This window comes from Tursiops truncatus, chromosome 20 (genome assembly GCF_011762595.2).
Source record: "Tursiops truncatus isolate mTurTru1 chromosome 20, mTurTru1.mat.Y, whole genome shotgun sequence".
Lineage (NCBI taxonomy): Eukaryota > Metazoa > Chordata > Mammalia > Artiodactyla > Delphinidae > Tursiops > Tursiops truncatus.
In genome coordinates this window covers 6,758,547-6,786,544 of record NC_047053.1, presented here as the reverse complement: position 1 = coordinate 6,786,544, position 27,998 = coordinate 6,758,547, and the positions used below count along the sequence as shown (strand labels likewise).

The following is a 27,998-nucleotide window of genomic DNA, read 5'->3' as shown; positions in this document are numbered from 1 at the left end:
GGGTGGGCCAGAGCTGAGTAAGCAGATCCCGAACTAAGCTTGAAAAGCAAGTGATGGGGATGGTAGCCCAGGCTCTGCTCTTCTAGCCAGAGCCTCAGTTTCCTCATCTGTGTCTGCCTTATCCCGCAGGAAAAAAGGCGTCTGCCTTATCCTACAGTCCCGTCGGAAAAACCAAAGTAGGAAATGCATTGAAAGGTGGCTGCTGAACTATAAAACACTCTCCAATATGAAGGTTTGTAAGAGTGACAATGACCCTGAGCCCTTCCACTTCCAAAGTCAAGGCACTGTGTACTACTTTCCGGAATGATCTTTACCTTAGCCCATTTCGGCTGCTATAACGGAATACCCTAGACTGGGTGGCTTATAATCAGAAATGTATTTCTCGCAGTGCTGGAGGCCAAGGTCCAAGATCAAGGCGTCAGAAGATGCAGTGTCTGGTGAGGGACCCGCTTCTTTGTTCATAGACGGCTGTCTTCTCACTGTGTCCTCACAGGGCAGAAGGGACAAGGCACCTCTGTGGGGTCTTTCTGGTAAGTGCATTAATCCCATTCATGAGGGCTCCATCCTCATGACCTACTCACCTCCCAAAGGCCCCACCTCCTAACACCATCACACTAGGGGTAGGTTTCAACATATGAATTTTGGGAGGGCACGTTCAATCTATGGCAACCTTCATCCACAGTGCTTAAACTATCTCAAGTTATTTCAAGTGTTTGCAAGTAAAAGGGACAGGGTTTTTCCTTAAACTGAAGTATAGTTGATTTACAATGTTTCAGGTGATTCAAATTTTCAGATTCTTTTTCCATTATAGGTTATTAGAAGATATCGAATATAGTTCCCTGTGCTATACGGTAAATCTTTGTTGTTTATGTTTTATATAGTAGTGTGTATCTGTTTTTTTTTTTTCTGTGGTACGCGGGCCTCTCACTGCTGTGGCCTCTCCCGTTGCGGAGCACAGGCTCCGGATGCGCAGGCTCAGCGGCCATGGCTCACGGGCCCAGCCGCTCCGTGGCATGTGGGATCTTCCCGGACTGGGGCACGAACCCGCGTCCCCTGCATCGGCAGGCAGACTCTCAACCACTGCGCCACCAGGGAAGCTCCAGTAGTGTGTATCTGTTAATCCCATGTTCCTGATTATTCCCTCCCTCTCCCCTTTCCCCTTTGGTAACCATAAGTTTGTTTTCTATGTCTGAGAGTCTGTTTCTGTTTTGTAAATAAGTTCACTGGCATTATCTTTTTAGATTCCACAGATAAGTGATATCATATGGTATTTGTCTTTTTCTGTTTAACTTACTTCACTTAGTATGATAATCTCTAGGTCCATCCATGTTGCTGCAAAATGGCACTATTTCATTCTTTTTGTGGCTGAGTAGTATTCCATTGCATATGTGTACCACATCTTCTTATCCATTCATCCGTTGATGAATGGTTGCTTCCATGTCTTGGCTACTGTCAATAGTGCTGCTGTGAATATTGTGGTGCATGTATCTTTTCAAATTAGAGTTTTTGTCTTTTCCGAGTATACACCCAGAAGTGGGATTGCTGGATCATATGGTAACTCTTTTTAGTTTCTTGAGGAACGTCCACACTGTTTTCCATAGTAGCTATACCAATTTACATTCCCACCAACAGTGTAGGAGGGTTTGAAAAAAGGGACAGTTTTGATTCCAAGCCTCTGGAAGCAGTTGTCTCCTAGTGAGTTGGTATTAGATTGAACTACACAGAAACAACAATGCCAGATCATCTTTGGTCTATACAAATAGCAATCTTAACTTCACAGTTGCAGTGCCACATCCCCCAGCCAGACCTACCCCCAAGAGGCAATGTGAGGCCCACGGAAGTCTCCAATCCATCCCGTTCCTCCCACATTCCTTGTTGACCCTCCACTCTACAAAGTTGTGCCTGATGTTATGCTGGATTCATGATATGAAATGCCAACAGTTCTCTGGAATCACTGGGAACTTGTGACAAATTCCAATACCTGGGATTAACTATGGAGACTTTCATCATTGAGGTCTGGGGTGTGTGCATGCTTAAGTTCCCTGGTGGTTCGCATGCACAGACCTGGCTGAGACCCTGGGCTTAGTGCAAGGCTTCCCACCCTTTGCTGTATATTAGATTCACCTGGAGATCTAAACTATCCTGATGGCCAGGCTGCACTCCATACCCTTTAAGCCAGTATCTGGGAACCGGGCATCAGCATTTTGTAAAGATCTCCAGGGGATGCCAATGGGCGGCTAAGTTTGGGAACCACTGGCACAGTGAATGATGGGCTTTGCTGACCTTTATTTGCAGATGCAGGAGTCACCTGCATCCCAGCACTGACCATATCGTCAGGGAGTGAAGACAGCGCAGGGAGGACAGAGACCTGGCTACGTGGGGCTCCGGTTAGGGCCTGGGTCAAGCTTACCTGTTCACCTAGTGCTGCACTCGCTGGCTTTGTCACCTGGCTCTATGCCTCTTGAGATGGGATACCCGCTAAGCCTTGCTGCCTCCGCCCCTTCTATTTCCCCGGGCAGCTCGCCTTCTGATGCCCACAGTGACAGACACGTTTGGGAGCTGCTTCCCCTGCCTGGGAGTGCAGCCCAGGACCCGCCAGGGAGCGTGTTGCCATGGCGATCATGGCATACTGCTCCCTAGCCCCTTCTGCCACTGTAAAAGCCCTGTGAAAAATTAGAATTCACAGGGCTTTTCAGGCTGCCTGGACTTCTCCACAGGAAGGGGATGTGGGAGATTTTTTGCCCTCTGTGCTTTGGGAAGATGGGGCAATGAGGGAGGGGACAGCAGCCTCAAAACAAAACCCCAGGTTTCCTGGTCTCTTGGGATATATGAACACATCTACTTTCTTAGAGCAAGGGTTGTCAACCATAACTGCTGCCAGGATGTTTGTCAAGAGGAAAACGAGTGGGGATGTAGGAAGCAGAAAGAGCCATTTCTTCAGGTGGAGGAGGGCAGAGATGGATGGAGGGCGAGGAGCGGGGGCATGGGGGCTGCATCGAAGGGGGATCCGTAGAGAGAAAACCGCAGCTGAAGAAAGAGGATGAGACTGAAGGGCTGCATGGAGCAGTGGTGGGTAACCTGGTGAAGAAACCAGGGAATTTAGCCAGGAAGAAGAGATGGATTGGAGAAGAGAAGACTGATAAGGAAGTGTGCACTAGTTACCTATTGTTCTGGACCAATTCCTGCAAAACGTAGCATCTTAAAACAATGATAGGGGCTTCCCTGGTGGCGCAGTGGTTGGGAGTCCGCCTGCCGATGCAGGGGATGCGGGTTCGTGCCCTGGTCCGGGAAGATCCCACATGCCGCGGAGTGGTTGGGCCCGTGAGCCATGACCGCTGAGCCTGCGCGTCTGGAGCCTGTGCTCCACAACGGGAGAGGCCACAACAGTGAGAGGCCCGTGTACCATAAAAAAAATCCAAAAAAACCCAAAAAACAATGATAAATATCTATTACCTCACAGTTTCTGTGGGTCAGGAATTCGGAAGCAGCTGAGCTGGGTGCTTCTAGCTTGGGGTCGCTCATGAGGCTGCAGTCAAGATACTAGCAGGGGAAATTCCCTGACGGTCCAGTGGTTAAGACTTGGGCTTTCACTGCCGTGGACCTAAGTTCAATCCCTGCTCGGGGAGCTAACATCCCACAAGCTGTGTGGTGTGGCAAAAAAAAAAAAAGCTACTAGCAGGGGCTGCATCATCTGAAGGCCTGACTGAGGCTGGAGGACTAACTTCCAAGATGACTCACTCATGTGGTTGACGAGCGGGTGGTGGCCGTTGGCAGGAGGCCTCCATTCTCAACACATGGAGCCTCTCCAAAGGGCTGCTTGAGTGTCTTCATGACGTGGCAGCTGGCTTCCCCCAGAGAGAGTGATCCAAGAGCCAGTAAGAGAGAGCCGCAGTAATATTTGTGACCTAGCTTCAGAAGTTATTCATCTTATTTCTACACTATCTTATTGGTTACACAGCCCTACGTGGGGCTGGGAGGGATTATACAAGGGCGTGAATACCAGGAGGGGAGCCTCACCGGAGGCCCTCTTGGAGGCTGGCTACAACAAGGAGAAAATCCTTTCTGAGTCATGGGACTATCGAGTATATTGTGCAACTTAATCCCTGCACAAGGACCCCAGGCATACGGGACAAGTGGGGATTGCAATCCAGGCTGAACCCTGATGGGCTGGCCATGCCCCAGCCTGAGCAGGCAGGTATGCCTTTTTGCAATGTGCCTCTCTAGGAGAGGTACATGCACTATTCCTACAAAGGTATAGCTTGTGCCCCAGTCTCAATTTATCAGGACACTTTTAATTGTAAATAACAGAAAATCCAACAACAACAACAACAAAAAAAAAGAAGAATGTATGGTATTGATTTCTATAAATGAAGGATGCAGGGATATGAAGCTTCAGGCACGGCTGGATCCAGGGTCTCAAACAGCGTCCTGACCTCTCTGTATCTTAACTCTGCTTTCTTTTGATTTGATGTAACTCTGTCAACTTTATTCTTTATTCTCATCATGGCAGCCAGCATCTCCAGTCTTACTGACTCTCAGGTTCAGCCTAGGTATGGAGATTCTCCAAGTATTTGAAATAAAACTTCTGACCCTGACTCTCTTTGACCCCTCCCTTGAACATTCGCTGGGGGCAAGGAGATGGGACTCACTGGTTGGCTTAATCTGTAATATATGGCCACCCCTAGAAACTAAGGGGGCAGGCTCAGCTCCATCCAGCAATTTCAAAGAAGTCTTCCCAAGAGGAGGTGCTGGATGCTGGTGCCAGAAAAAGGAGGGATAATGCCGGGAAGGTAAAAATCACAGTGGTCTTCCATAGCTCCAAGGCAGCATTTGACTGAATCAGGAAGGAGAGTGTTCCTCCTGGAGCCTTAGGGTGATGCTAATGATCAGAAGATGGGCCAGATTAGTGCTGAGATATGGCCGTAAAGGAGGAAACATGTGACTGCTCCCTTAGGTGAGGTCAGAGGCCTTGACTTCCCTTAGGCTTGGCTGGTGGAACCCTGGATGATAGGCTTGTGATCTAAACTACAGACCTTTTAGAATTAAAAAGGAGAATTTTATTTTCAGATTACTTTTCCCAACAGTAGCATATAAACTGAAAGAGAGAATCTATCCACTTATCAGCTTTTCCATCAAACACATTTGAATTGCTTCCTCCTCGCCATGACAACTTGTGATGAAACAATGCTTTAAAAAAACTGGGGAAATATAGGTGCAAATCCAGGACTGGCCCGGTTTAGAATTTAACTGTCAGTACCCACTGCTTCTCCATCCATATCTACTCCCAGGCATGAGCTAGATGAGCCCGACTCTCTTTCTGGAGTTGGAGACCTCCCCAGATACGCCCATGTGGGCAGTTCCAACTTTGGTGATGAAATTGTCCTGCTCTGTCTGTTCCCCTGCTTGAGCCATGGGAAACTTCCATAATCGACATATTCTTCTCCAGTTGGGGACCTTATCAATTCTACCACCTTACCATCCCTCAGCGTTAAAAATCCTTGCCCCTTCCCTTGCGCAGCAATTCCTGGTTCACTACGTATCCCTCTGTCCCGAGGCAGAGAAGAGAGAGCAACACATGGAGACCGGCAATTCCGGTTCGAGCTGGAGAAACAAGATTCCTGGTAGCTAGATGCTGCCATCAGATCCAGCCTCCTGCTGGCACACTCTATGGCTCTCTCCTTTAAGGGTCCTTATCTATATGTTAGTAACTCTACCAAGGATGATTTAAGATTCTGCTAAATTCTGCATTTTAAAACCTGACTCTGCGAAAATTTGCTGGAGAAATGGCTTCTATTTTTAAAGGGGCTGATTCTTTCTTTTTTCTGATTATTTTCAAGTGAAATTTGAATTTAACGGAGCAGTTTTGAAAGCCCAGCTGCACCGTGAATCCTCCCTAAGCTGTGCAGAACTGGGTCAGTGTTTCATAAGTGAGAGGCACTTCTACTGGTGGTCTGGTGATTTAACAGATAATTGTAGGGGGCATGGGATGAGCATTTAAAATGATGTTAAACTGAAAATTTTATGAGTATCAAACTTAGGATTTCATGAAATTTTTTTCTAGCACGAGGTGAAAGTAGAAAGCTATATTATTAGCTCAGAATTTATTTGAAGACAAATGTTAGTAAACAATTACACTATTGGTGTGCAGACTTGGCAAAAGTCATGAAGGTGACTCTATTCATTTCCCATGGCTGCTGTAACAAACTACTACAAGCTCGGTGGCTTACAAGAACATACATTTTTTTCTCTCACAGTAGTGGAGGCCAGAAGTTTGAAATCAGTCTCCCTGGCCTGGTCCAGTTTCACGGCCTCCAAAGGCTGTAGGGGAGAATCTGTTCCTTGCCTCTCCCACCATCTCTGGTGGCTGTGGACATTCCCTGGCTTTTGGCCACATCACTCCAATCTCTGCCCCTCTGGTCACATTGCCTCTTCCTCTTCTGTGTGTAGCAAATGCTCCCTCTGCCCCTCCTTTTATAAGGATGCATGTGATGGCGTTTAGGGCCCACCTGGATAATCCAGGATAATCTCCCCATCTCAAGATCCTGAATTTAGGATAAACAACAAGGTCCTGCCGTATAGCACAGGGAACTCGATTCAATATCCTATAATAAAACATAATGGAAAAGAATCTATGTACATGTATAACTGAATCACTTTACTGTACACCAGAAACGAACACAACATTGTAAATCAACTCTACTTCAATTTAAAAAATATCTTGAATTTCATCACATCTACAAAGCCTTTTGGGAATTCCCTGGCCGTCCAGTGGTTAGGACTCAGTGCTTTCACTGCGGAGACTTGACCCCTGGTCAGGGAATGAAGATCTCACAAGCCACGAGGCTCAGCCAAACAAAAAACAAACAAAAAGTCTTCTTTTTTTTCCCCCCCCAAACAAGGCAACATATTCACAAGCACCAGGGATCAGGGTGTGGATATCTTTGGGGGGAAGGGGGCTATTATTAAGCCTATCACAGTGGCACAGGAATTTGGAACAGAGCAAGTTAAGAAATGAGGCTTCCTGCCTGCAGAATTCATACACCCACCTGCGGGTCTGCACCTGCTGCAATGGATGTTGCCCTCTGTTCCCATCTCCCTCTCACTAAGGACACTGGAGGAGAGGGATGTACAGGGGGAAGGACAGTCTCCAGGCTCCTGTTGCCTTTGGAGAAGAGACACTTGTGGGGGCAACCCTGGACCCATTCATTCCCCACAGCCTGTGATTCTTGGACAGATTCCCTGGTGCACACCTCGGCAACAGCTACCCTGAAAAATAGGACTTTAAAATTTCCCAGGTTCCAATGAGTGTGGTTTTGCTCCATACAGATCCCTACCTTGGGGCCCCCTCTCAGACTTGCACTGTATTTATTTAAATTGCTTTTGAAATGTTAATCACCGAATGTTAATAACACAGTAATTATTCTTGATTTTCCTTATGCGGTCCATTTATTAACGGGAACTGATACTATTCATGATTTCACAAGGAAGCATGAGCTCTAGAAGCAGGCTAACGGGCTTGGCTTGTGAAATTAACGAAGACATCTTCTTATTGCGTAATCAGTAAATTCGACACGGGATGATGGCGTTTAAGGGAAAGGTGTGGGAACAGCTTCTCGCGAGATCTGATTAGTGCGTTCACAGCGAGAGCTTGCTCTTGGGAGCCTTTCTGGAAGGAGGGTTTATCAACTGAACTCCCGTAATTCAGCAAGTTGAGTGAAAGTGTGCAAGCGAGGCAAGTGGGAGGGACAGTCTCTGTCTCCATCAGCTTTGATCCCATCCGGCCTGCTCCCCACTCACATGCCCCCGCCGCCCTCCGGGCATCTGCATCTGCGCGGGCCTGTAACTGCTCTGACTCCAGTGACACCAGCAAGTGACGTCTCCTTTGGCCAAGCAGACAAGAGCTGACCAGAGGAGCCAGGGAGCTCCGGGGCAGAGGCCTGACGGTCTGCAGCTGGCGAGAAGGAAGCCAGACCAGTGTTAGGCATTAGCTCTTCCTCAGAGCAAAGACTGAGAACCTTGCCAGGGAAGAAGCTTGTTCTAAACCCCCAAAGGTGAGAGGCCTGAAGATGACCTTTCTTTCTTTTTTTCTTTTTTTCTGGCAGCGCCCCACGGCTTATGGGATCTCAGTTCCCCTACCAGGGATTGAACCCTGGCCATGGCAGTGAAAGCCCGGAATCCTAACCACTAGGCCACCAGGGAACTCCCCTGATGACCTTTCTTTGACCTTGACCTTCTTGGGGCTTACCAGGTGAGTGAGAGATGCTGGCGCTGGACACCCCGCGTTTTCCTGCTCAGCTCCTGGGGCTCCCAGCGATCCTGATTCAAATCCCAGGGTGGGGTCTTTTCCCTACACAGGGTCCTTTTAAATGAAAGACATGCTGTTCAGGAAGATAGGAGGGCCCTGAGGGCTTTGGTCAAACACAGAGCAGACCTCCTCAGGCAAAGAGGATGAAGTGGTACAGAGGCTGGGGTCCTAGCTTACAGGGAGACAAAGTTCTGATCCCAGCTGGTTAGAGACACGTGGGGAGGGACATCTTGCTGGATTTATTCACAGGACCTTTCACTAGTGACCAATAGTTAGAAGCAATAAAGATAGGCCTCAAACAATAAAATTTTAAAAAAGAAGCTTGAACCTTATATACATATTTACATATAATTAATGGGGATTGATCTCATTATAAATTATGCAGGAAGCATATAGAATTTTTTTTTTTACCTGAAGTATAGTTGATTTACACTGTTGTGTTAATTTCCGCTGCACAGCAAAGTGATTCAGCTATGCATATATATACTACCTTTTTTTTTTTTTTGGCCTAGCTGCATGTGGGATCTTTGTTCCCTGACCAGGGATCGAACCCATGCCCCCTGCATTGGAAGTGTGTTGTCTTAACCACTGGACCACCAGGGAAGTCCCTATACATTCTTTTTCATATTCTTTTCCATTATGGTTTATCACAGGACATTGAATATAGTTCCTTGTGCTATTCATTCTATATATAGTAGTTTGCATCAGCTAATCCCCAACTCCCAATCCATCCCTCCCCCATGCACTCCCCCTTGGCAACCACAATCTGTTCCCTATGTCTGTGAGTCTGTTTCAGTTGCATAGATAGGTTTATTTGTGTAATATTTTAGATTCCACATATAAGTGATATCATATGGTATTTGTCTTTCTCTTTCTGACTTACTTCACTTAGTACGATAATTTCTAAGTCTATCCATGTTGCTGCAAATGGCATGATTCCATTCTTTTTTATGGCTGAGTAGTATTCCATTGTATGTATGTACCACATCTTCTTTATCCATGCATCTGTCGATGGGCATTTAGGTTGCTTCCATGTCGTGGCCGTTGTGAATAGTGCTGCTATGAACATAGGGGTGCATGTATCTTTTTGAATTATAGTTTTGTCCAGATACATGCCCAGGAGTGGGATTGCTGGATCATATGGTAACTCTATTTTTAGTTTTTTAAGGAACCTCCATATGTTTTCCGTAGTGGCTGCCCCAACTTACATTCCCACCAACAGTGTAGGAGGGTTCCCTTTTCTCCACACCCTCTCCAGCATTTGTTATTTGTAGACTTTTTAATGATGGCATTCTGAATGGTGTGAGGTGGTACCTCATTGTAGTTTTGATTTACATTTCTCTAATAATTAGTGATGTTGAGCATCTTTCCATGTGCCCATTGGCCATCTGTATGACTTCTTTGGAGAAATTTCTATTTAGGTCTTCTGCCCATTTTTCAGTTGGGTTTTGTTTTTTGTTGTTGTTATTGAATTGTAGGAGCTGTTTGTATATTCTGGAAATTAAGCCTTTGTTGGTCACATCATTTGCAAATACTTTCTCCCGGTCTGTAGGTTGTCTTTTCATTCTGTTTATTGTTTCCTTTTGCTGTACAAAAGCTTGCAAGTTTAATTAGGTACCATTTGTTTATTTTTGCTTTTATTTCTATTGCTTTGGGAGACTGACTTAAGAAAACATTGGTATGATTTATGTCAGAGAATGTTTTGCCTATGTTCTCATCTAGGAGTTTTATGGTGTCATGTCTTATATTGAAATCTTTAAGCCATTTTGAGTTTTTTTTTTATATGGTGTGAGGGTGTGTTCTAACTTCAATGATTTACATGCGGCTGTCCAACTTTCCCAACACCACTGGAAGCATATAGAATTTGCCTTATTATTTTTTTGGATAAATGTTCTCCAAACTATCATGTTTATAACAAACAGCATTTAAATAAAATAAATTTATTTTCTGACTTAGAATATTAAAAAAAAATCCCAAGTCCAGTGGGGTGATGAGGTCAGAGACTTTAAAATTCCCTCCAGTCCTAGGAGTCTGAGTCTTTTATGAGTCTCTCATGCCTTCCTCCTGGGCAGAGCTGTGGGGTGGACAGAACCTGGGCTCTGGCATCCGGCAGCCCCAGGTTTGAATCAAATCCCACCACTCACAGCTGTGCGGTCTTGGGTTTGTCACTTCACTGGTCACTTGTCCTTGTCCACAAAAGTGGAGATACCGTGTCCCTTGTGAAGTTGTTGGTAATTACGAGACAGAAGGACATTGGGCCAGGTTCCTGAGTCCTGAGCCAGGTTCCTGAGTCCTGACAAGCGGCCTGCCCCCTGATGTCAGTTCATGAAGCGGCCATTGAGTCCCCCCAGTGTGTTCACTGAAGCTTGTGGCCAATCCCAACTGGGACCTTCCTGTCCCTTCCCTACCCGGCCTCACCCTGCCCCTGACTGGTTTTGCAGGTGGACACTGTCCAGGTGCATCTGGGCACCTAGGGTTGGAGAGGCAGGAATCCAACAAGAAGAGCCAGAAAAATTCCAGTACAGGGAGGGCCCGAGAGAAGTCCCAACAGAGGACAGAACAGACCTGGCCACATGGACCCCAGAGCCATGGAACACTTTGCTTGTTACACCAGTTGCGCCTCCCTTTGGGGACCTCCAGCCAGTGTTTTCTGGTTAGGGTTCCATCAACAGTTTCCTCTGTGGCGGTGGAGACCAGCCAGGTGTGATCTGAGGGGAGGTAGTGGGGAGCCCCCCCTAGTGGCCATCTCCGAGCATGTCAACCAGGGGCCTCTTGAGGCTGTTTGTCATCCCCACCAACCCCTTCTCCATCCCACCTTCTCAGTGCCTTGTCCTTTCTGAGCATGTTTTCCCAACCTGGCCACTGCCTCGCTACACAAGGCCAGAGACCATAAATTAGAGATCCAGGGCTCTAATTTACTTGGCCAGCACAGTGTTGTTGAAACATTTTATTACATGCCAATACTTAAACATCAGATTTGACATAAAAATCCAGGTATGTCATTTCTCTTGAAAAATCAGAAGCTCTGGCAGCACTGAGCTTGGGCGTCTGCCTGGCGACAGTGGCGAAGACAGTTTACAAAACAAGCAAAAATCCCTGCCCTCTCGGAGTTTACGGTCTGGTGGGGGAGGGGAGAGAGAATGAGCCCTTAACAAAGCCAATTATGATGCATATATAGAGACAGGGGAGGTCAGACCAAGCAGGGCTTATAGGCCACTTAAAGCAGCGGTCCCCAACCTTTTTGCCACCAGGAACCGGTTTCGTGGAAGACAATTCTTCCACAGAAGGTGAGGGGAATGGCTTCGGGATGATTCAACCGCATTACATTTATTGTGCGGTTTATTTCTATGATCATTACATTGTAATATATAACGAAATAATTGTACAACTCCCCATAATGCTGACAGGAGGGGGAGCTCAGGCGGTCGTTCGAGTGACGGGGAGCGGCTGTAAGTGCAGATGAAGCTTCGCTCGCTCGCCCCCTGCTGGGCGCCCTGCTTCCTAACAGGCCACGGACCGGTGCCGGCTTGGGGACCCCTGACTTAAAGGCCAAAGGCTTTCACTCCGGTAGACTGGGAGTCACAAAAGCGTTCCGGGGAGGCTGATGTTACTTTCGACTAGGTCGTTCTGCCTGCTGTGTGGGCTGTAGGGCACAGGAACAGGGGAAGAAGGTCCCGTTAGGGGGCTGCTGTTATCATTCAGGTGGAGGTGACTAGGATGGTGTTAGTCAAGGAGATTGGAAGTGGTTGGTACGGAAGAGAAAACCTCCCGAGTACATACAAAAGCATCTCCCCGCCCCCGTATCTCCTGACCTCTGTTCCCACCCAGGCAGAGGGTCCCTGGTTGCAGCCCCATCAGCTGTGGCCTGAGCCACTATCCACTGGACTGGAGGGTTACCCTCCCCCCAAGACTTCACAGGTAGCCCATGTTGGTACAGCCCCAGGGGGTCACTCACCAGGACCCAGAAGAATACCAGTCTGTACCCCCAACATTTAGAAGACACAGGCAAATGCCAGCCCCCAGTGTGGCCAACGGGACAGTGAATTTTGTTAAAGTGACTTCTCTCATTGAGTCCTGATAATGAGGGATCTTCTGGAGAGAGCAGAAAGGTCGTAACAAGCAATACAGCTGCCACCCGTGTGGAAAACTCTGAAACTTCTGAAGTTTTCAGCTATAAGCAGCACAGCTGTCCTGAGGCCGCCATGCTGTGAGGAAGGCCAACGTCCCATAGATGGAGAGGCCCTGAGACTAGTTGAAGAGAGAGGCCCAGCCAGCCCCCAGCTGCTCTGGCCACTGTCTGATTGCAATGGCATGAGACCAAGGCCAGAACCACGCAGCCGAGAACTTCCTGAATTCCTGACTCATAGAAATGACTATCTTTATTTTAAGCCGCTGAATATTGGAGTGGTCTGTTATACAGCAGGAGATCACTAGAATAGCTCTTGACTTCAAGGAACTTAAAATCGAGTTGGAAAAAAGCCAAGAGGTAAGTGAACTTAGCCAAGTTTATTAGACAGTGCCAGCAGTCTGGATGACCAAGGCCCAAACTATAAAGCCCTATCTATGTAAATATAGTAAATATAGCCACCCTCGCACCCCACATTTTCTCTCCCTCTACCTATCTTACTCCTATATTTGCACCTATCTTGCTCCTATATTTGCTCCTATCTTGACTGACCTTCCAAATCCTTGATTCTTATCATAGGTTTGCAGTTCTCTGCAGGACTGACACTTTCTCAAACTCGCAACCTGCTAAAGCCCTAAGTTAACAAGCTACCTGGTCTCCCCAACTTCACTTTGGATATACTGCCAAGAGTGGAATCAGGGATGTTTAGACCACAAGTCCCTGGTTCTGGTTCCTAGTTCTTGGCAACAGTCATCACATAAATTTTCCAACAAGAGACACATCCGCATAATTAGACCAACGATATCGCAGACTCAGACACATGCAAAGAGGGCAGGGCCGAGAGAAGGGTACTATTCATCAAAACCTCATCATAAATTCAAGTTGAAGGACTGAAAAGAAACAAAACATGGACACTCCCCAAACCCGGCAGCTGGACCTCTCACTGAAATCCTGAAATCACTGCCGCTCAACTCAACATCTGGGAGAGAATAAAAAATAATAAAGATTTAAAAAGAACAGACGCTGGACAATTACCAATTGAAGTGCGGATTGGGAATATAAATTCACCAAGAGCCTAAAGACAGAAATATACATTGGCATGTGGGTCTTAGGACTGTGAATTTCATCCAGCTGTGGCCACCGTTCTTTTTTATTATGGCTAATATTTAGTTAGCAAATGCACTTTCTAAGCAATGAACATAATTATGTTCAGGTTGACATGACCTGAATTAGGGTTACTGAATTTTTTTTAAAAATATTTATTTATTTATTTGGCTGCGCCGGGTCTTAGTTGTGGGATCTTTAGTTGCAGCATGCGAACTCTTAGTTGCAGCATGTGGGATCTAGTTCCCTGACCAGGGATCGAACGGGGGGTCCCCTGCACTGGGAGCGTGGAGTTTTAACCACTGGACCACCAGGGAAGTCCCAGTGTTACTGAATTTTTACTTCTTCAGCACTGGCAGTGGACTACAATATCCGAAAAGATTTGGGTGCTGAGCAATAGCCCCAAGGAACGTTGGGAAGAATGTTGTATTTACATTTGAGAGACCTGGGTTTAAGTCTTGACTCTTCCATTTACTAGTTGCATGAAATTGGCATTTTTTAACCTTCTGAACTTGTGAAGATGTCAATAGAGATAAGACTTGCCTCACAGTTTTTTTTTTAATACTTTTTAAAATTTAATTAATTAATTTATTTTTGGCTGCATTGGGTCTTCGCTGCCGTGCGCCGGCTTTCTCTAGTTGCAGCGAGCAGGGGCTACTCTTCGTTGTGGTGCATGGGCTCTAGGCGCGTGGGCTTCAGTAGTTGTGGCACACAGGCTCAGTAGTTGTGGCTCACGGGCTCTAGGGCGGAGGCTCGGTAGTTGTGGCGCACGGGCTTAGTTGCTCCATGGCATGTGGGATCTTCCCGGACCAGGGCTCGAACCCATGTCCCCTGCATTGGCAGGCTGATTCTTAACCACTGCCCTACCAGGGAAGCCTGCCTCACAGAGTTTTTATGAGGATTAAGTTAGGTAATTTATCTTCAAAACTCCTGCAACATTGCTTTTAGCTTCTTCACCTATGAAACATGAACAATACTTCTGTCACAGAATTGAGTTACATTGTAAGGATTCCTTAGCTTATGATACTACTTAAGCTACTTTTAAGACAGGTAAGAAACTTTTGGTTGTAAATAACAGAAAGTGAGACATAACAGCTTTAAAATGAAAGGTTTTGAATTGTTTTAGTCAAAGATAAGGCAGGAGGTAGGTGGTTCTACGGTAGGATCAATGATGTCAGGCATTGAGTCCAAGTCTCTGCTCTCCATGTGACTCTCCCCTCATGGTGACAAGATGGCTGCTTCAGTGCCAAGCATCACATCTTCACACCAGAACATCCAAAGCATGAGAGGAGAGGAATCTATTCAGACACCTCTCTTATCAAGGAGGAAACATTTCTTAAACACCTCCCATAGATTTCCCTTTTCATCTCATTGCCTAGAACTGGCCCATGGCTATCTCTTGCTGGGAGGGAATCTGGGGAAATGAATGTCCGCATTTCCAAAAGCTAACATGGGAAGCCACTTCTACCAGCAAGGACAAAAGGAGAGAAACATAACTTTGGGGTAGGAAACACACATTCTGGGCCTTTCACTGTAACATACGTGAGCGTGCTTACTATGAGGGGACCCATTAAATGGAGGTAGCATTTATGGAGTACTTACTGTATACTAGGCATCATTCAAAGTGATACATGCATCACTTCATTCCATCCTCTCAACAGCCCTATGAGGAGGAACTGCTATTATTCTTGTTTTATAAATGTGGAGACTGAGGCACAGAGAAGTTAATAAACTTCCCCAAGGCTACGCAACACATGAGTGTTGGGCCAAGACGTTGATCTGAGTCAGAGCAGATTGAGTCTTCACGACGGGACCAAGGTGGATGCTCAGCTCACCTCTAACATCTTGCTTTTCCTGATCTCACCTCAAGGTCCAGTGGGTTTGAGTTGTCATGTGGTTGTTGGATTACCTATTTATCTATCTTAGAAGTGATCACGTTCCTGAAGCATTACCATAAAGCAATGAGATCTTTGAAATTGTCCAGAATTTACATGTTTGAATTGTGGCGGTCACTGGGGGGTGGGGACCTCATGGTTAGGTTCACCGGGTCAGTGAGGTCAGCGACCCCGACTCATCCTGGGATGGATTTGCACTCATCCCTTTACCTGGGGGCTGAGAGATCGTCTCCAGGGATGGGGACAGCAAGCTGGGGGACACCTGGGCTTTAGCTGTGCTCAGGAAGGTCCTGTGACCTGGGCTTGGAAGGAAGAGCCTAGCACAGACCACGGGGCCCTGGGGAGAGGGTGAGAGCCTGGCCTGAGGAGCAGGACCCAGCCGCGGAGCCTGAGGTTCTGGGTACAGCACCTGGATCTTCCCTGAGGGAGAAGGTCTTCTGTAAACGTAAAGAAGCATCTCTAACCCTGCGTGATCCCAGGCCGGGGAGCAGGACAGTGAGGAGGAGAGCTCTTTCCCAAGCTGTTCTGGAGATAAAAGCCAGCCCAGCATTCCAGGGCAGAGCAGAGCACAGCAGGGCCGGCCAGCGTCGGGGGCTGGAAAGCAGCAGGGCCGCTGGTGCTGACGCGGAGCCCCCTGAGCCTGGGGAGAGACAGCCCAGGGCACTACCAGCTGTGGACAGAGGTCTTTCTTTGACCTCCTATTTTGTGCCAGGCCTGGGCTGGCTCAGCCCATGCCCTCTACAGATTCATTGACCAGTGAAAAGGAAATGAAAACAGTGTGCTAAATTCCGGGACGGGGAAGTGCAGGGTGCCAGAAGTGCCCGCAGGAGGGGCAGGTCCCAAACAGGCTTCTAGAAGCTTCTTACTAGGGCTTTCCTAATCTCTGTCCCGCTTTCTCGTGCTTGTTCTTCCCTACAGCACCCCAGCCTGCAGAGGGCAGCCAGATTTGTCATCCCGAAGCAGTGTTTTCTCAACCTTTTTACCATTACCACCCCTCCCCCACCCCATGAAATTTTAATACTGCAGATATATTGTATGTCTGCTTATGTATTGTACACATATCTGTGCTTTACACATACAAAAGGTAAGATTATTCCACCTCCCGAGAACCAATTTTTGATCCCTCATTGGCAGAATCACCCCTAAAAGAAAAAGCCCATTTCCCACTGATTGGCCATAGGGTGGTCCTTGGCTACGCTCCAGTGTATCTTGTGTAAAGCCCTTCAGTCTTTTCTGAGGGGTGTGTAGTAGAGCCCTTTAATCTGCTGCTGGAATGTTAAGGTGCGGATGAAGGGCACACCCAGGAAGACAGTAGCCAGTCGTTGGGCTGGTAATCTGTTGCTCCGTGACAATTACTCTGAAATGAAGCCACTCAAGACACACATGACCTTTTGGTTTCTTTGGGTTGGGAATCCGGTGAGGCTTAGCTGGGTCACCCGGCTCAGGGTGTCCCACAGGCTTCAGCCAAGATGTTGGCCAAGGCCAAAGTCATCTCAGGCTCAACTGGGGAAGGATCTGCACCCAGGCTCCCTAGTGAATGATCACTGGCAGGCTTCAGTTCTTTCCAGCCTACTGGACTAAGGACCTCAGTTCCTCAGCGGCTACTGTCTGGAAGCCCCCCTCAGTTCCCTGCCATAAGGGCCTTTCCGTAGGGCAGCTTATAACATGGGAGACAGTGGGTGGGTGGAGGGGGGCGGGAGAGGAAGAGGGGGAGGGAGACAAAGGGAGAGAGGCGGAGAGGGCAAGCAGGAGAGAGAGTGCGTGTGAGCGGAGCAGGAATCAGTCCTTTGTATCTCAGGAGCATCACGTTTGCAGTGCTCTTTTCCTTAGGAGGCACTGGGTGGGTCCCAGGAGGCAGAAACTTTGGGAGCCATTTCAGAAGCTGCCCACTGCAGCGGTCAAGCTGAAATCAGGCAACAAACAGGTCACAAAAGTCAGGCCGTGGGTGGTCTAGGGAGGGCGGAGGGTCAACATTCCAGGCAAGCAGTTCGGGACCTGTTATTAGGGCAAAGCCACGGGCCAGTACCAGAGGAGTGAACCGGAATCAGGCATCTGCAGGAATCAGAATTCCAATCGAGGTGTTGGGTCAAGTTGGGAAGGATTCCCCTGGCCCCAAGCAGCCCAGGCAGCAGAGATGACGCAGGGCAGCAGGAAATGTGTAAAACTTGGTGATGGCTACCTCAGCCGGGAAGCTTCTTACACGCCATCTGCCTGATGAAGATGCCCCCAGACCTTGGTGGGTCCAGGGAGCAGTGATGCTCTTTAGGAAGGAGAGGAATTGGGCAGCTAGAGGCAGGGCTCAGAGCAGACAGGGAAGCAGCACAGGAAAGGCTCTGGAACTAACCTGGTGGGCCTTGCATCCTAGCCCAGCTGTTGCTTGTTGTGGGACCTTGGGAGAGTAAATTTTTCTTTTTTATAAATTTATTTATTTTATTTTATGTATTTATTTTTGGCTGTGTTGGGTCTTAATTGCTGCGTGCGGGCTTTCTCTAGTTGCGGCGAGAAGGGGCTACTCTTCGTGGCGGTGCGCAGGCTTCTCATTGCGGTGGCTTCTCTTGTGGCAGAGCACGGGCTCTAGGTGCACAGGCTTCAGTAGTTGTGGCATGCAGGCTCGGTAGTTTTGGTGCACGGGCCTAGTTGCTCCACGGCATGTGGGATCTTCCCGGACCAGGGATCGAACCCATGTCCCCTGCATTGGCAGGCGGATTCTTAACCACTGCTCTACCAGGGAAGTCCCTGGGGGGAGTATATTGACTTCAACCTGAGTTTTCTCCTCTCTAAGATAATACCTAACTCACAATGAGGCTGAGAAGATGAAGTGAGATACTAAAAACCCTTAGTACAGTATCTGCTGCAGGGCAAGCACTCAATAAATGTTCATTATTGTTATTATCATTATTATATAAAAGTAGTACGCTTAGAAAGGAAAATGAGTTCATTCCTTAAAATCAAAGCAACAATAACAAAAAGAGCTGAATCTTTTATGGTTGAGAAGATGCCTCTCGAAGGTCTAACACAATTTCGTATTTACAAATGTGGCAGGCATGGTGAGAACTACAGCTGTTGAGTGGCTATTCCATGTCAGACATTGAGCGAGGTGCCTTATAAATTATCTTCGTGCCATCCTTTCAACTCACATAAATGATGGGTTATTATTCCCATTTCACAGACGAAGCATCAGAGATCCAGAAAGATCCAGTATGTTGCTGAAGGCCATGCAGTTAACAAGAGTCAGCTATAACTTACATTATAATTCACATACCATAAAACCACCCATTTTAAGTGTACAATCCAATGATTTTTAGTATGTTTACAGAGTTGAGTAATCATCACCACAGTCTAAGTTTAGAACATTTTTATCAACTCCCAAAGAAATCACATACCATTAACTGTCACTCCCGTTTCCTCTTCTTCCCAGCTCCTGGAAACCTGTAATCTTCATTTTGTCTCCATAGATTTGCCTATCCTAGACATTGTATATAAATGGAATCATACAGTATGTGGTCTTTCATGATTGGCTTCTTTCACTTCACATGAGGTTTTTCTAGATTCATCCGTTTGCAGCATGTATCTGTACTTCATTTTTTAATTGTTGAATAATATCCCATTGTATGTATACATCACATTTTGTTTACCCATTCATCTGTTGATGGGCACTTGGGTTATTTTCACCATTTGGCTATTGTGAATAATGCTGCTTTGAATATTGGTATAAAAATATCTAAGTTTCTGCTGTCAATTCTTTTGGATATATACCTAGGAGTAGAATTGCTGGATCATATGGTAATTCTATGTTTAACTTCTTGAGGGACTGCCAGACTGTTTTCCACAGCAGCTGCACCATTTTACTTTCCCACCAGCGATGCACAAGTGTTCCAATTTCTCCACATCCTTGCCAGCACTTGTTATTTTTGATTCTAGCCATCCTAGTGGGTGTGAAGTGGTATCTTATTGTGGTTTTGATTTGCATTTCCCTGATGGCTAATGGTGTTGAGCATCTTTTCGTGTGCTTATTAGTCATTTGTATATCTTCTTTGGGGAAAATGTCTATTCACATGCTTTGCACATTTTAAAATTGTGTTTTTAAAAATATTTTTAATTGAATTGTAATAGTTCTTTATATATTCTGAGGGCAAGTCCCTTATCAGGAAAAGAATTTGCAAATATTTCCCCTCATTCTGTGGGTTGCCTTTCCACTTTCTTGAGGGTGTTGTTTGAAGCACAAAAGTTTTTAATTTTGATGAATTCCAATTTATTTTTTCTTCTATTGCTTACGCTTTTTGTGTGATATCTAGGAAATCATTGCCTGAGCCAACTTCATAAAGATTTACTTTATGTTTTCTCCTAAGAGTTTTATAGTTTTAGCCTTAAGTTTAGGTGTATGATCTATTTTGGGTTAATTTTTAGATATGATGTTACATAGGGGGGCCCAATTAATTCTTTTGTGTGTGTGTGTGGTACGCGGGCATCTCACTGTTGTGGCCTCTCCCGTTGCGGAGCATAGGCTCCGGACGCGCAGGCTCAGTGGCCATGGCTCACAGGCCCAGCCGCTCCATGGCATGTGGGATCTTCCCGGACCGGGGCACAAACCCGTGTCCCCTGCATCGGCAGGCGGACTCTCAACCACTGCGCCACCAGGGAAGCCCCCAATTAATTCTTTTGCATGTGGATATTAGTCTTTGTTGGTATATATTGAGAGTTTTCCACAATAAAAAATTAATTAAAAAAAAAAGACAATGACAAATCATATACCAGGTAGGAACTGTGTTTAGCTGCTAATAACAACTACTTAAAATAAGAGTGGCTTCAGCAAGATATGTTTGGGTTTTTTTACTTATTTATTTTCGGTAAAAGAAGTTCAGAAGTAGGTACAGCTGATATGGCAGTTCTGTAATCGTTATTGAACCAAGATCCTGCTATCTGTTTGTTTCAACATTCCTACATGTGGCCTCCATCCTCAAGATTACCTCATGGTCACAGGGTAGTTGCTGGAACACCAGCCAACACCTCTGCATTCTGAGCAGGAAGGAAAAAAAAAGGCAAAAAAGGCTCTTTAAATAACTACACCTGAAACCAATTTAAAAACTTGGGTTTTCATCTCACTGTTGACTCCTGGGGTAGGGAGGCTGGGCACCTTAGCATACCCATCAATATAAGGACTCTGAAGGTAAGTCAACTGCGTATGCACAGATATCAAGTAGCCAAAGCAACAGGCCATGGTGGAGAGTGGCAGTTGCCTACCCAGTATCTGTTCTTCAGCATCCTTAGGGGCAAGTAGGACTGAGGGATCGTGAGCTCGGTATTGCCAGAGCTTCCAAGTTTTACAGGCCTGGATTCTCCATTTTATGAGCCCTCCAGATTTTTCAGTGTTGGCAATTAACCAAAACAAATATTTAACTTCGCCTGGGCCAAACACAATACATCTGCGGCCCATATCCCATCTCTGTGCTGCTCGTTGGCAACCCCTGCTTTCAGGTGAACGTCAGAGCCCTTTAAACACCTGAAGGGCATGGGAGCCATATTACACTTCCTCTGTGTGGCTCTGAGCCAGTGCGTGGAAGTCACGAGCACGGAGGTTTTGGCTCCCCTGTAGGAAGAGCTCCATCCGCAGAGCCGTCAAAAACAGAAGGAGCTGCCTGGGGAGGTATGAAGTTCCCTGTTGCTGGAGGTGTTTGAGCAGATGCTGGAGAACTGCTTGGCAATGACTTCTAAGGTCTCCCCAACCCCAGGAATCTCTGAAAATTACCACGATGACTACTGCTGCTGCGATGACTTGCTGAAAGGAGATGAAAAGAACGCAAGGGGCTCTGCATCTGGATTGTTAGGGAGCTGGCAGCCCCCCAGCTGCTGTGTCCCCACCCTCCCAATGACAAGGAATATGCCCTCACCATTGAGATGACCTCTAGTCAGTTTCGACAGCAAAGGTTGACTTCCTGATATTCACAAGCGTGATTTGATTCTTCTCCGCTCATTGTATAGTATACAACAGATATGTGGCTTTTCTTATGGAGGATGATCCAGGCTATTCAACTCAATTCATTTATTTATTCAGACTTTCAGGGCTGGTTTCATGGGCATGGGACCTGTGCAGGTGCACAGGGACCTGCATTCAGGAGGACCCCATGTTTGGCTTGATGCTTTCTTCCTTCAAATTATTAATCCTTCTGGAACAGGAAACTCCACATTTTCATTTTGTAATGGGCCCTGCAAATGAAGTATCCTGTCCTCCATACTTTTACTCAAAATGTATTCACTGTCTAGCAAGTGCCAGGCATTGAGGATACAGAGCCACAGCCAATGTGTTCATACTCCAGCTGGGGGCAGAGAGATGGGAAAAGCTGAGAGGTAAGAAACTACTGAGAGAGCTGCTATGGAGCACACTGTTTGCAAGAGGGACATCTCACCTAGACAGAGAAGTCAGCAGGTAGAGAAGGTTCTTCAGAGGAATCAAGGTCTGAACTTCAATTGTTTGTTGACATTCATGACTCTATCCTCAGAGAACTACAGGCAGGCACATGGCTGCTTAACTAAGGACTACATTTCCCAGCAACCCCGGCAGTTAGTTGTGGTCACATGACTGTGTTATCACCAATAGCATGAGTGGAAATGATGTGGCCCACTTCTGGGTCTGGACTGCAAAATATCTCAGGGTTCCTTCTCCAGCCTCTCTTCCTCCTTTACCACATGGAATCCACATGTGGTGGTGACCCAGCTTCCAGCATGCAGATGACCTGAGGACCTGGGGGTTGGCAGAGTGGAGACTGGAAGGAACCTGGGTTTCTGAATGACCACAGGGAGTAGAGCTTCCCACTCACCTGGACTGCTCATCTCAGAACTGCTACCTGAACAAAAAGAAACTTATATTCTTTAAGCCGCTGCATTCTGGGGTCTTTGTTAGCCTACTCTACCAAGTACAGTAAGTCCACAGGAGCTAGGCATGTGGGAAAAGGGAGACAGACGCCAAAGCACCCAGTCAAGAGAGGACGTGGTACTTCAAGATCCTGAAGTGGTGGCTGTAATCAAACACCTCAGACTGCGTGGCTTAAACAACAGACACTCATTTCTCACAATGCTGGAGTCAGGGAAGTCTACGATCAAGGAGCCTGTAGCTTCAGTTCCTGGTGAGAACTCTCTTCCTGGCTTACAGAAGGCCGCCTTCTCGTTGTGTTTTCACTTGGTGGGGAGACGAAGCTCTGGTCTCTCCTCCTCTTCTCATTAAGGACACTAATTTCATTAGTAATTTCATCACTAATTTCATAATTTCCACCCTCATGACCTCCTCTAACCCTAATCACTTCCTAAAGGCCCCACCTCATTGGGAGTTAGAGCTTCAACATATGAATGGGGGCAGGGGCACAAACATTCAGTCCATCACAGGTGGGAGGAAGGAAGACTGGGCCACATCTTGGACCTTGTGTGCCGGGCGGCCCTTGCCTTGGATGTCATCCTCTGGGCTGTGGGGAACCAATCAGGGAGTCACATGATCAGGTTAGCTTTTTGTTCTGTCAGCTTGAGCTGGAACCTGCAAATTTTTTAATTTATGAAGTATTTCAGAAGACCAGCCAATAGTATTGGGCTGGCCAAAAGGTTCGTTCAGTTTGCTCCATTAAGATGGCTCTAGCAGTACTTCATTGTCTTTAACTTCATTCAAAACAATTTTGTTAGATTGTATGTGACAGCTGTCATATCAGTGTGCATTTAAAAAAAGACATAAAAATTGGTGAAGTTTTGTGTAGCCATTTAATATTGGAGATGAAAGAAAAAAAGCAACGTTTTCAGCATATTATGCTTTATTATTTCAAGAAAGGTAAAAAATGCAACTGAAATGCAAAAAAAGATTTGTGCAGTGTATGGGGAAGGTGCTGTGACTGATCGAACGTGTCAAAAGTGGTTTGCAGGGACTTGCCTGGTGGCACAGTTGTTAAGAATCCATCTGTCGATGCAGGGGACACGGGTTTGAGCCCTGGCCCAGGAAGATCCCACATGCTACGGAGCAACTAAGCCCGTGCGCCTCAACTACTGAGCCTGCGCTCTAGAGCCCACACACCACAACTACTGAGACCCGTGTGTCTAGAACCCGTGCTCCGCAACAAGAGAAGCCACCGCAATGAGAAGCCTGCGCACTGCAACAAAGAGTAACCCCCCGCTCGCTGCAACTAGAGGAAGCCCGCGCGCAGCAACGAAGACCCAACGCAGCCAAAAGTAAATAAATAAAATAAATAAATTTGTTTAAAAAAAAAGTGTTTACAAAATTTCGTGCTGGAGATTTCTCGCTGGACAATATTCCATGGTTGGGTAGACCAGTTGAAGTTGATAGCGATCAAATGGAGACATTAATTGAGGACAATCAATATTATACCACTCGGGAGATAGCCAACATACTCAGAATATCCAAATCAAGTGTTGAAAATCATTTGCACCAGGTCGGTTATGTTAATCACTTTGATGTTATGGTTCTGCATAAGTTAAGCGAAAAAAACCTTCTTGACCACATTTCCACATGCGATTCTCTACTTAAACTAATGAAAATGTTCTGTTTCTAAAACAAACTGTGACAGGCAATGAAAAGTGGATACTGTACAGTAAAGTGGGATGGAAGAGATCGTGGGGCAAGCAAAATGAACCACCACGAACCACACCAAAGGCCAGTCTTCATCCAAAGAAGGTGATATTGTGTATGTGGTGGGATTGGAAGGGAGTCCTCTATCATGAGCTCCTTCCAGAAAACCAAATGATTTATTCCAACAAGTACTGCTCCCAGTTAGACCAAATGAAAGCAGCACTCGATGAAAAAAGTCCAGAATTAGCCAACAGAAGACGCATAATCTTCCATCAGGATAACTCAAGACCGCGTGTTTCTTTGATGACCAGGCGAAAACTGTTACAACTTAGCCAGGCAGTTCTGATTCATCTGCCGTATTCACCAGACATTGCGCCTTCGGATTTCCATTTATTTCGGTCTTTACAAAATTCTCTTAATGGAAAAAATGTCAAATTCCCTGGAAGACTGTAAAAGGCACCTGGAAAAGTTCTTTGCTCAAAAGATTAAAAGTTTTGGGAAGATGGAATTACAAAGTTGCCTGAAAAATGGCAGGAGGTCGTGGAACAAAATGGTGAATATGTCGTTCAATAAAGTTCTTGGTGAAAATGAAAAATTTGTCTTTTATTTTTACTTAAAAACCAAAGGCACTTTTTGGCCAACCCAATACAATGAGCACTCACATACCCAACCACCTAGCTTGAAAAATATATTACAGATAAAGTCCCCGGTATTCCCGTCCCAATCCCATCTTCAGCATTTTTTTTTTTTTTTTAAAAGGGCACTTGGAAAAGGCAAGAGTGGAAACAGGACGTGCATCATTGAACATCTAGTGTGTCCTCAGCACCGTGCCAGGTACTATCCTTCTATACGTATAGAAGCAGCCACAGCTGGGTGGGAAAAAACAACAACAACAAAAAACGAAAAACTTGTGCATTCCCAGAACAAGGTGACTCCCTTCTGAGACCAGATGTGGCATGCTTGGAGAAACAAGATACAGGATTTTCCCTGGATGGAGCACAGATACAAGATGTGATGGGATATTTGCTCAGCATCTCCAGCCCTGGCCCACTTCTTGTGATTCATGTGCAGATAAATGGTGCAATAAAAAGAAATCTGGAATACGTCTCTGGAAGTTTTAAAGTTCTCAGAAGGACTTGGAAGGTTTTGAGTATACAGGCGGTATTCCATTTTTTCATCCAGCTGATGGCTCTGACTTTGGAAGAAAAAGGAGAGGATACTGGGAGTGAACAGCTGGGGATGTTGATGGTGTTGACGAGGGTTTCATTTCCTAGGCAAGAACCCAAGATACTGGAATAGGAGGCTCCTGGCAAAGGACAGAGAGTGTCACAAAGACAGGGAAGAATGTGTTTGGCAGGAAATTTCCAAATGGTATCAAAGGGCATTTAAAAAGATGGTCATGGGATGTGGAGGGGACAGCTGCTGTTTTTGTCTGCTCAGCAGCCGTTTGCAATCTTCTCTTAACAGCTTCTTTATCTTTGAAGGGAAACCATCCATCCTCAACTCACAGTTCATGTGGCTAAAGAGGGTTGATCCCAACCTTTGGCTCCAGAAAAAGTCAATCACAATCTCAAAGGCTGTTTCAGAACTTGGCTACATGACCGGATCTGGATCAGTGAGAGTGGTCGCCAGGACTTTGCTCAAATGATTGGTAATGAGGTATGCTTTCTTTCTCGCTTAGAGATGGTACATTATAAGCCTGGAGCTGCTGAATGCTACCTTGTCTGAATGAATCTGAGAAGGGAGTCAACATAGCGGAAAGCCGAGTCTAATGATGGAGAGAAATTCCTGAAAACATTAGAGTTCCTGGATTTAACCATGTTTGCGGCTAGCCCTACCCCTTGGACTTCTCAGTTATGTGAACCAATATTCTCTCCCCCAGCCCCCCAGCCCTGCCTCCCGGTTTAGTGTAGTTTCTGTGGACTTGCTACCACTGATAGGAGAAAATGGAGAATAACATTTGTGATATAGACAGAAACACAGTAATAGAGACAGTACCATTATTCTTGAGCAAAAATAAAGACAGCTGGGCCAGAACTTTATTTATGGCCCTGTATGTCTATCTCCTAATGCAAAGAGTACAGGGAATGGATAAGGCAAGATTTTCATGGTACCCAAAGAAGAGAAATATAATTTCATAAACATCACTTTTGCTTGGAGGGGATTCCTAAATAGAAAGGAACAATGGAAGGATATATATTGCTCAAAAAAGGCAAATCTAATAGAAAGGGAAAATTATGTAGCGTCATCAGCAAAGAAGGTCTGTCCGTCAGGGAGGAGGGCTTTTGGGTCAGGATGAGGAGAACCACAGAACAAGGCCCTACTTCACCTCCCCCTACCCAGACCAGAGGAAAATTCCAGAACGTGCTTTCCTAACACATATCACAAAGGCCACAAAACAGGGTTTTCATGGGGAATTCCACTTATTCAGACATAAACTGGAATTCTCCTTTAGCTAAAGTTTAGACCATCTGATAACTTATTAGCTTTATTGCTAATATTTGATATAATTATTTGCTAACAGTTTCTCAGAACACAGGAGTAGTAATAGAAGATGTTCTTTTATTAAAAAAAAAAAACTTTCCCCCTTGAATATAAAAGGAAGACGTCCCTTTTATGAAAAATTGGATAATATGGTGGTCCAACAGCAAGCACTTATAAATCTATTTCCAGGTGTTAAGTGATGGGACTCGTGTGTCAGATGCTGGCTGAGTATTTCATAAATAGGCTCATTTAATCTCCGCAACAATTTTGTTTTTTCTTTTCTTTTCTTTTCTTTTTTTTTTTTTTGAGTTACGCGGGCCTCTCACTGTGTGGCCTCTCCCGTGGCGGAGCACAGGCTCCGGATGCGCAGGCTCAGCGGCCATGGCTCATGGGCCCAGCCGCTCCGCGGCATGTGGGATCTTCCCAGACCAGGGCACGAACCCGCGTCCCCTGCATCGGCAGGCGGGCTCTCAAGCTCTCAACTACTGCGCCACCAGGGAAGCCCTCCGCAACAATTTTAAGAGGTCCATGCTTGTACGGTCCTCATTTTGTAGATGAGGAGATTGAGGTTTAGCAAAACTAAAAAACTCCCCTGAGCCAAGCGGGTATCATAGAATCTGAACTCAGCCGTCTGGATCCTAACCCCTACACTATGCTGTGTATTTCTTCCGTTGATATAAATTCCCCGTTTGATTGTATATTTATCATCTTATAGCTTGCTTTTCTTCCTTCCACTGGGTATTATAATATAAGCACTTCCCCATTTTGTTAAAAACTCTTATTAAAGTTTTCCAAAAAAATAAGTAAGGAGGCTAATCTAAGGGATGCCCGTGAACCCATCACCCAGCTCCAACAATTAACAAATCAAAAGCAAAAAAAAACAACAAACCTCAATTATCAACCCACCTTGTTTCCTCCATCCACTCCCCACTCCATTATCTAAAGCAAATTGCAGATGTCACATCATTTTATCTGTAAATATTTCAGTATGAAATTTTAGTAATTCTTTAATAGTATCAGATATTCAGTCTGCGCTCAAAATTTCCTGGTGTAAACATTACTGTAAATGCTATTCTAAATTTGGTTCTGAGGATGCATCAGGAGGAATTGGCGGCTGGTGGGGAAGTGTCAGAAACCTTGCACCAACGTGATCCTGTCATTTGGGGGTTTGCAGTAGCAAATAAAGTTGCCCCCAAAATTTAGGAAACCAGATTTCCAAAAGTTCAGTACAAAGAATTGTGTACAACTTCATCTTGAACTGCATTGTCAATGCAGGACCACTAACCACACGTGGCTATTTACATTTACGTTAATTAGAATTAAATAAAATTTGATGGGCTTCCCTGGTGGCGCAGTGGTTGGGAGTCCGCCTGCCGACGCAGGGGACGCGAGTTCGTGCCCCGGTCCGGGAAGATCCTACATGCCGCGGAGCGGCTGGGCCCGTGAGCCATGGCCGCTGAGCCTGCGCGTCTGGAGCCTGTGCTCTGCAACGGGAGAGGCCACACAGTGAGAGGCCCGCGTACT

At 46.1% G+C, this 27,998-nt stretch overlaps 1 long non-coding RNA gene across 1 annotated transcript; it reads left to right on the top strand.

Moving 5' to 3' along the window:
- The first annotated feature begins 122 nt into the window (after positions 1-122).
- LOC141277293 (uncharacterized) lies at positions 123-27,998 on the top strand. Its single transcript, XR_012328405.1, has 4 exons — positions 123-232; positions 389-530; positions 8,103-8,248; positions 24,750-27,998. It is a non-coding gene; the product is annotated as an uncharacterized lncRNA (long non-coding RNA).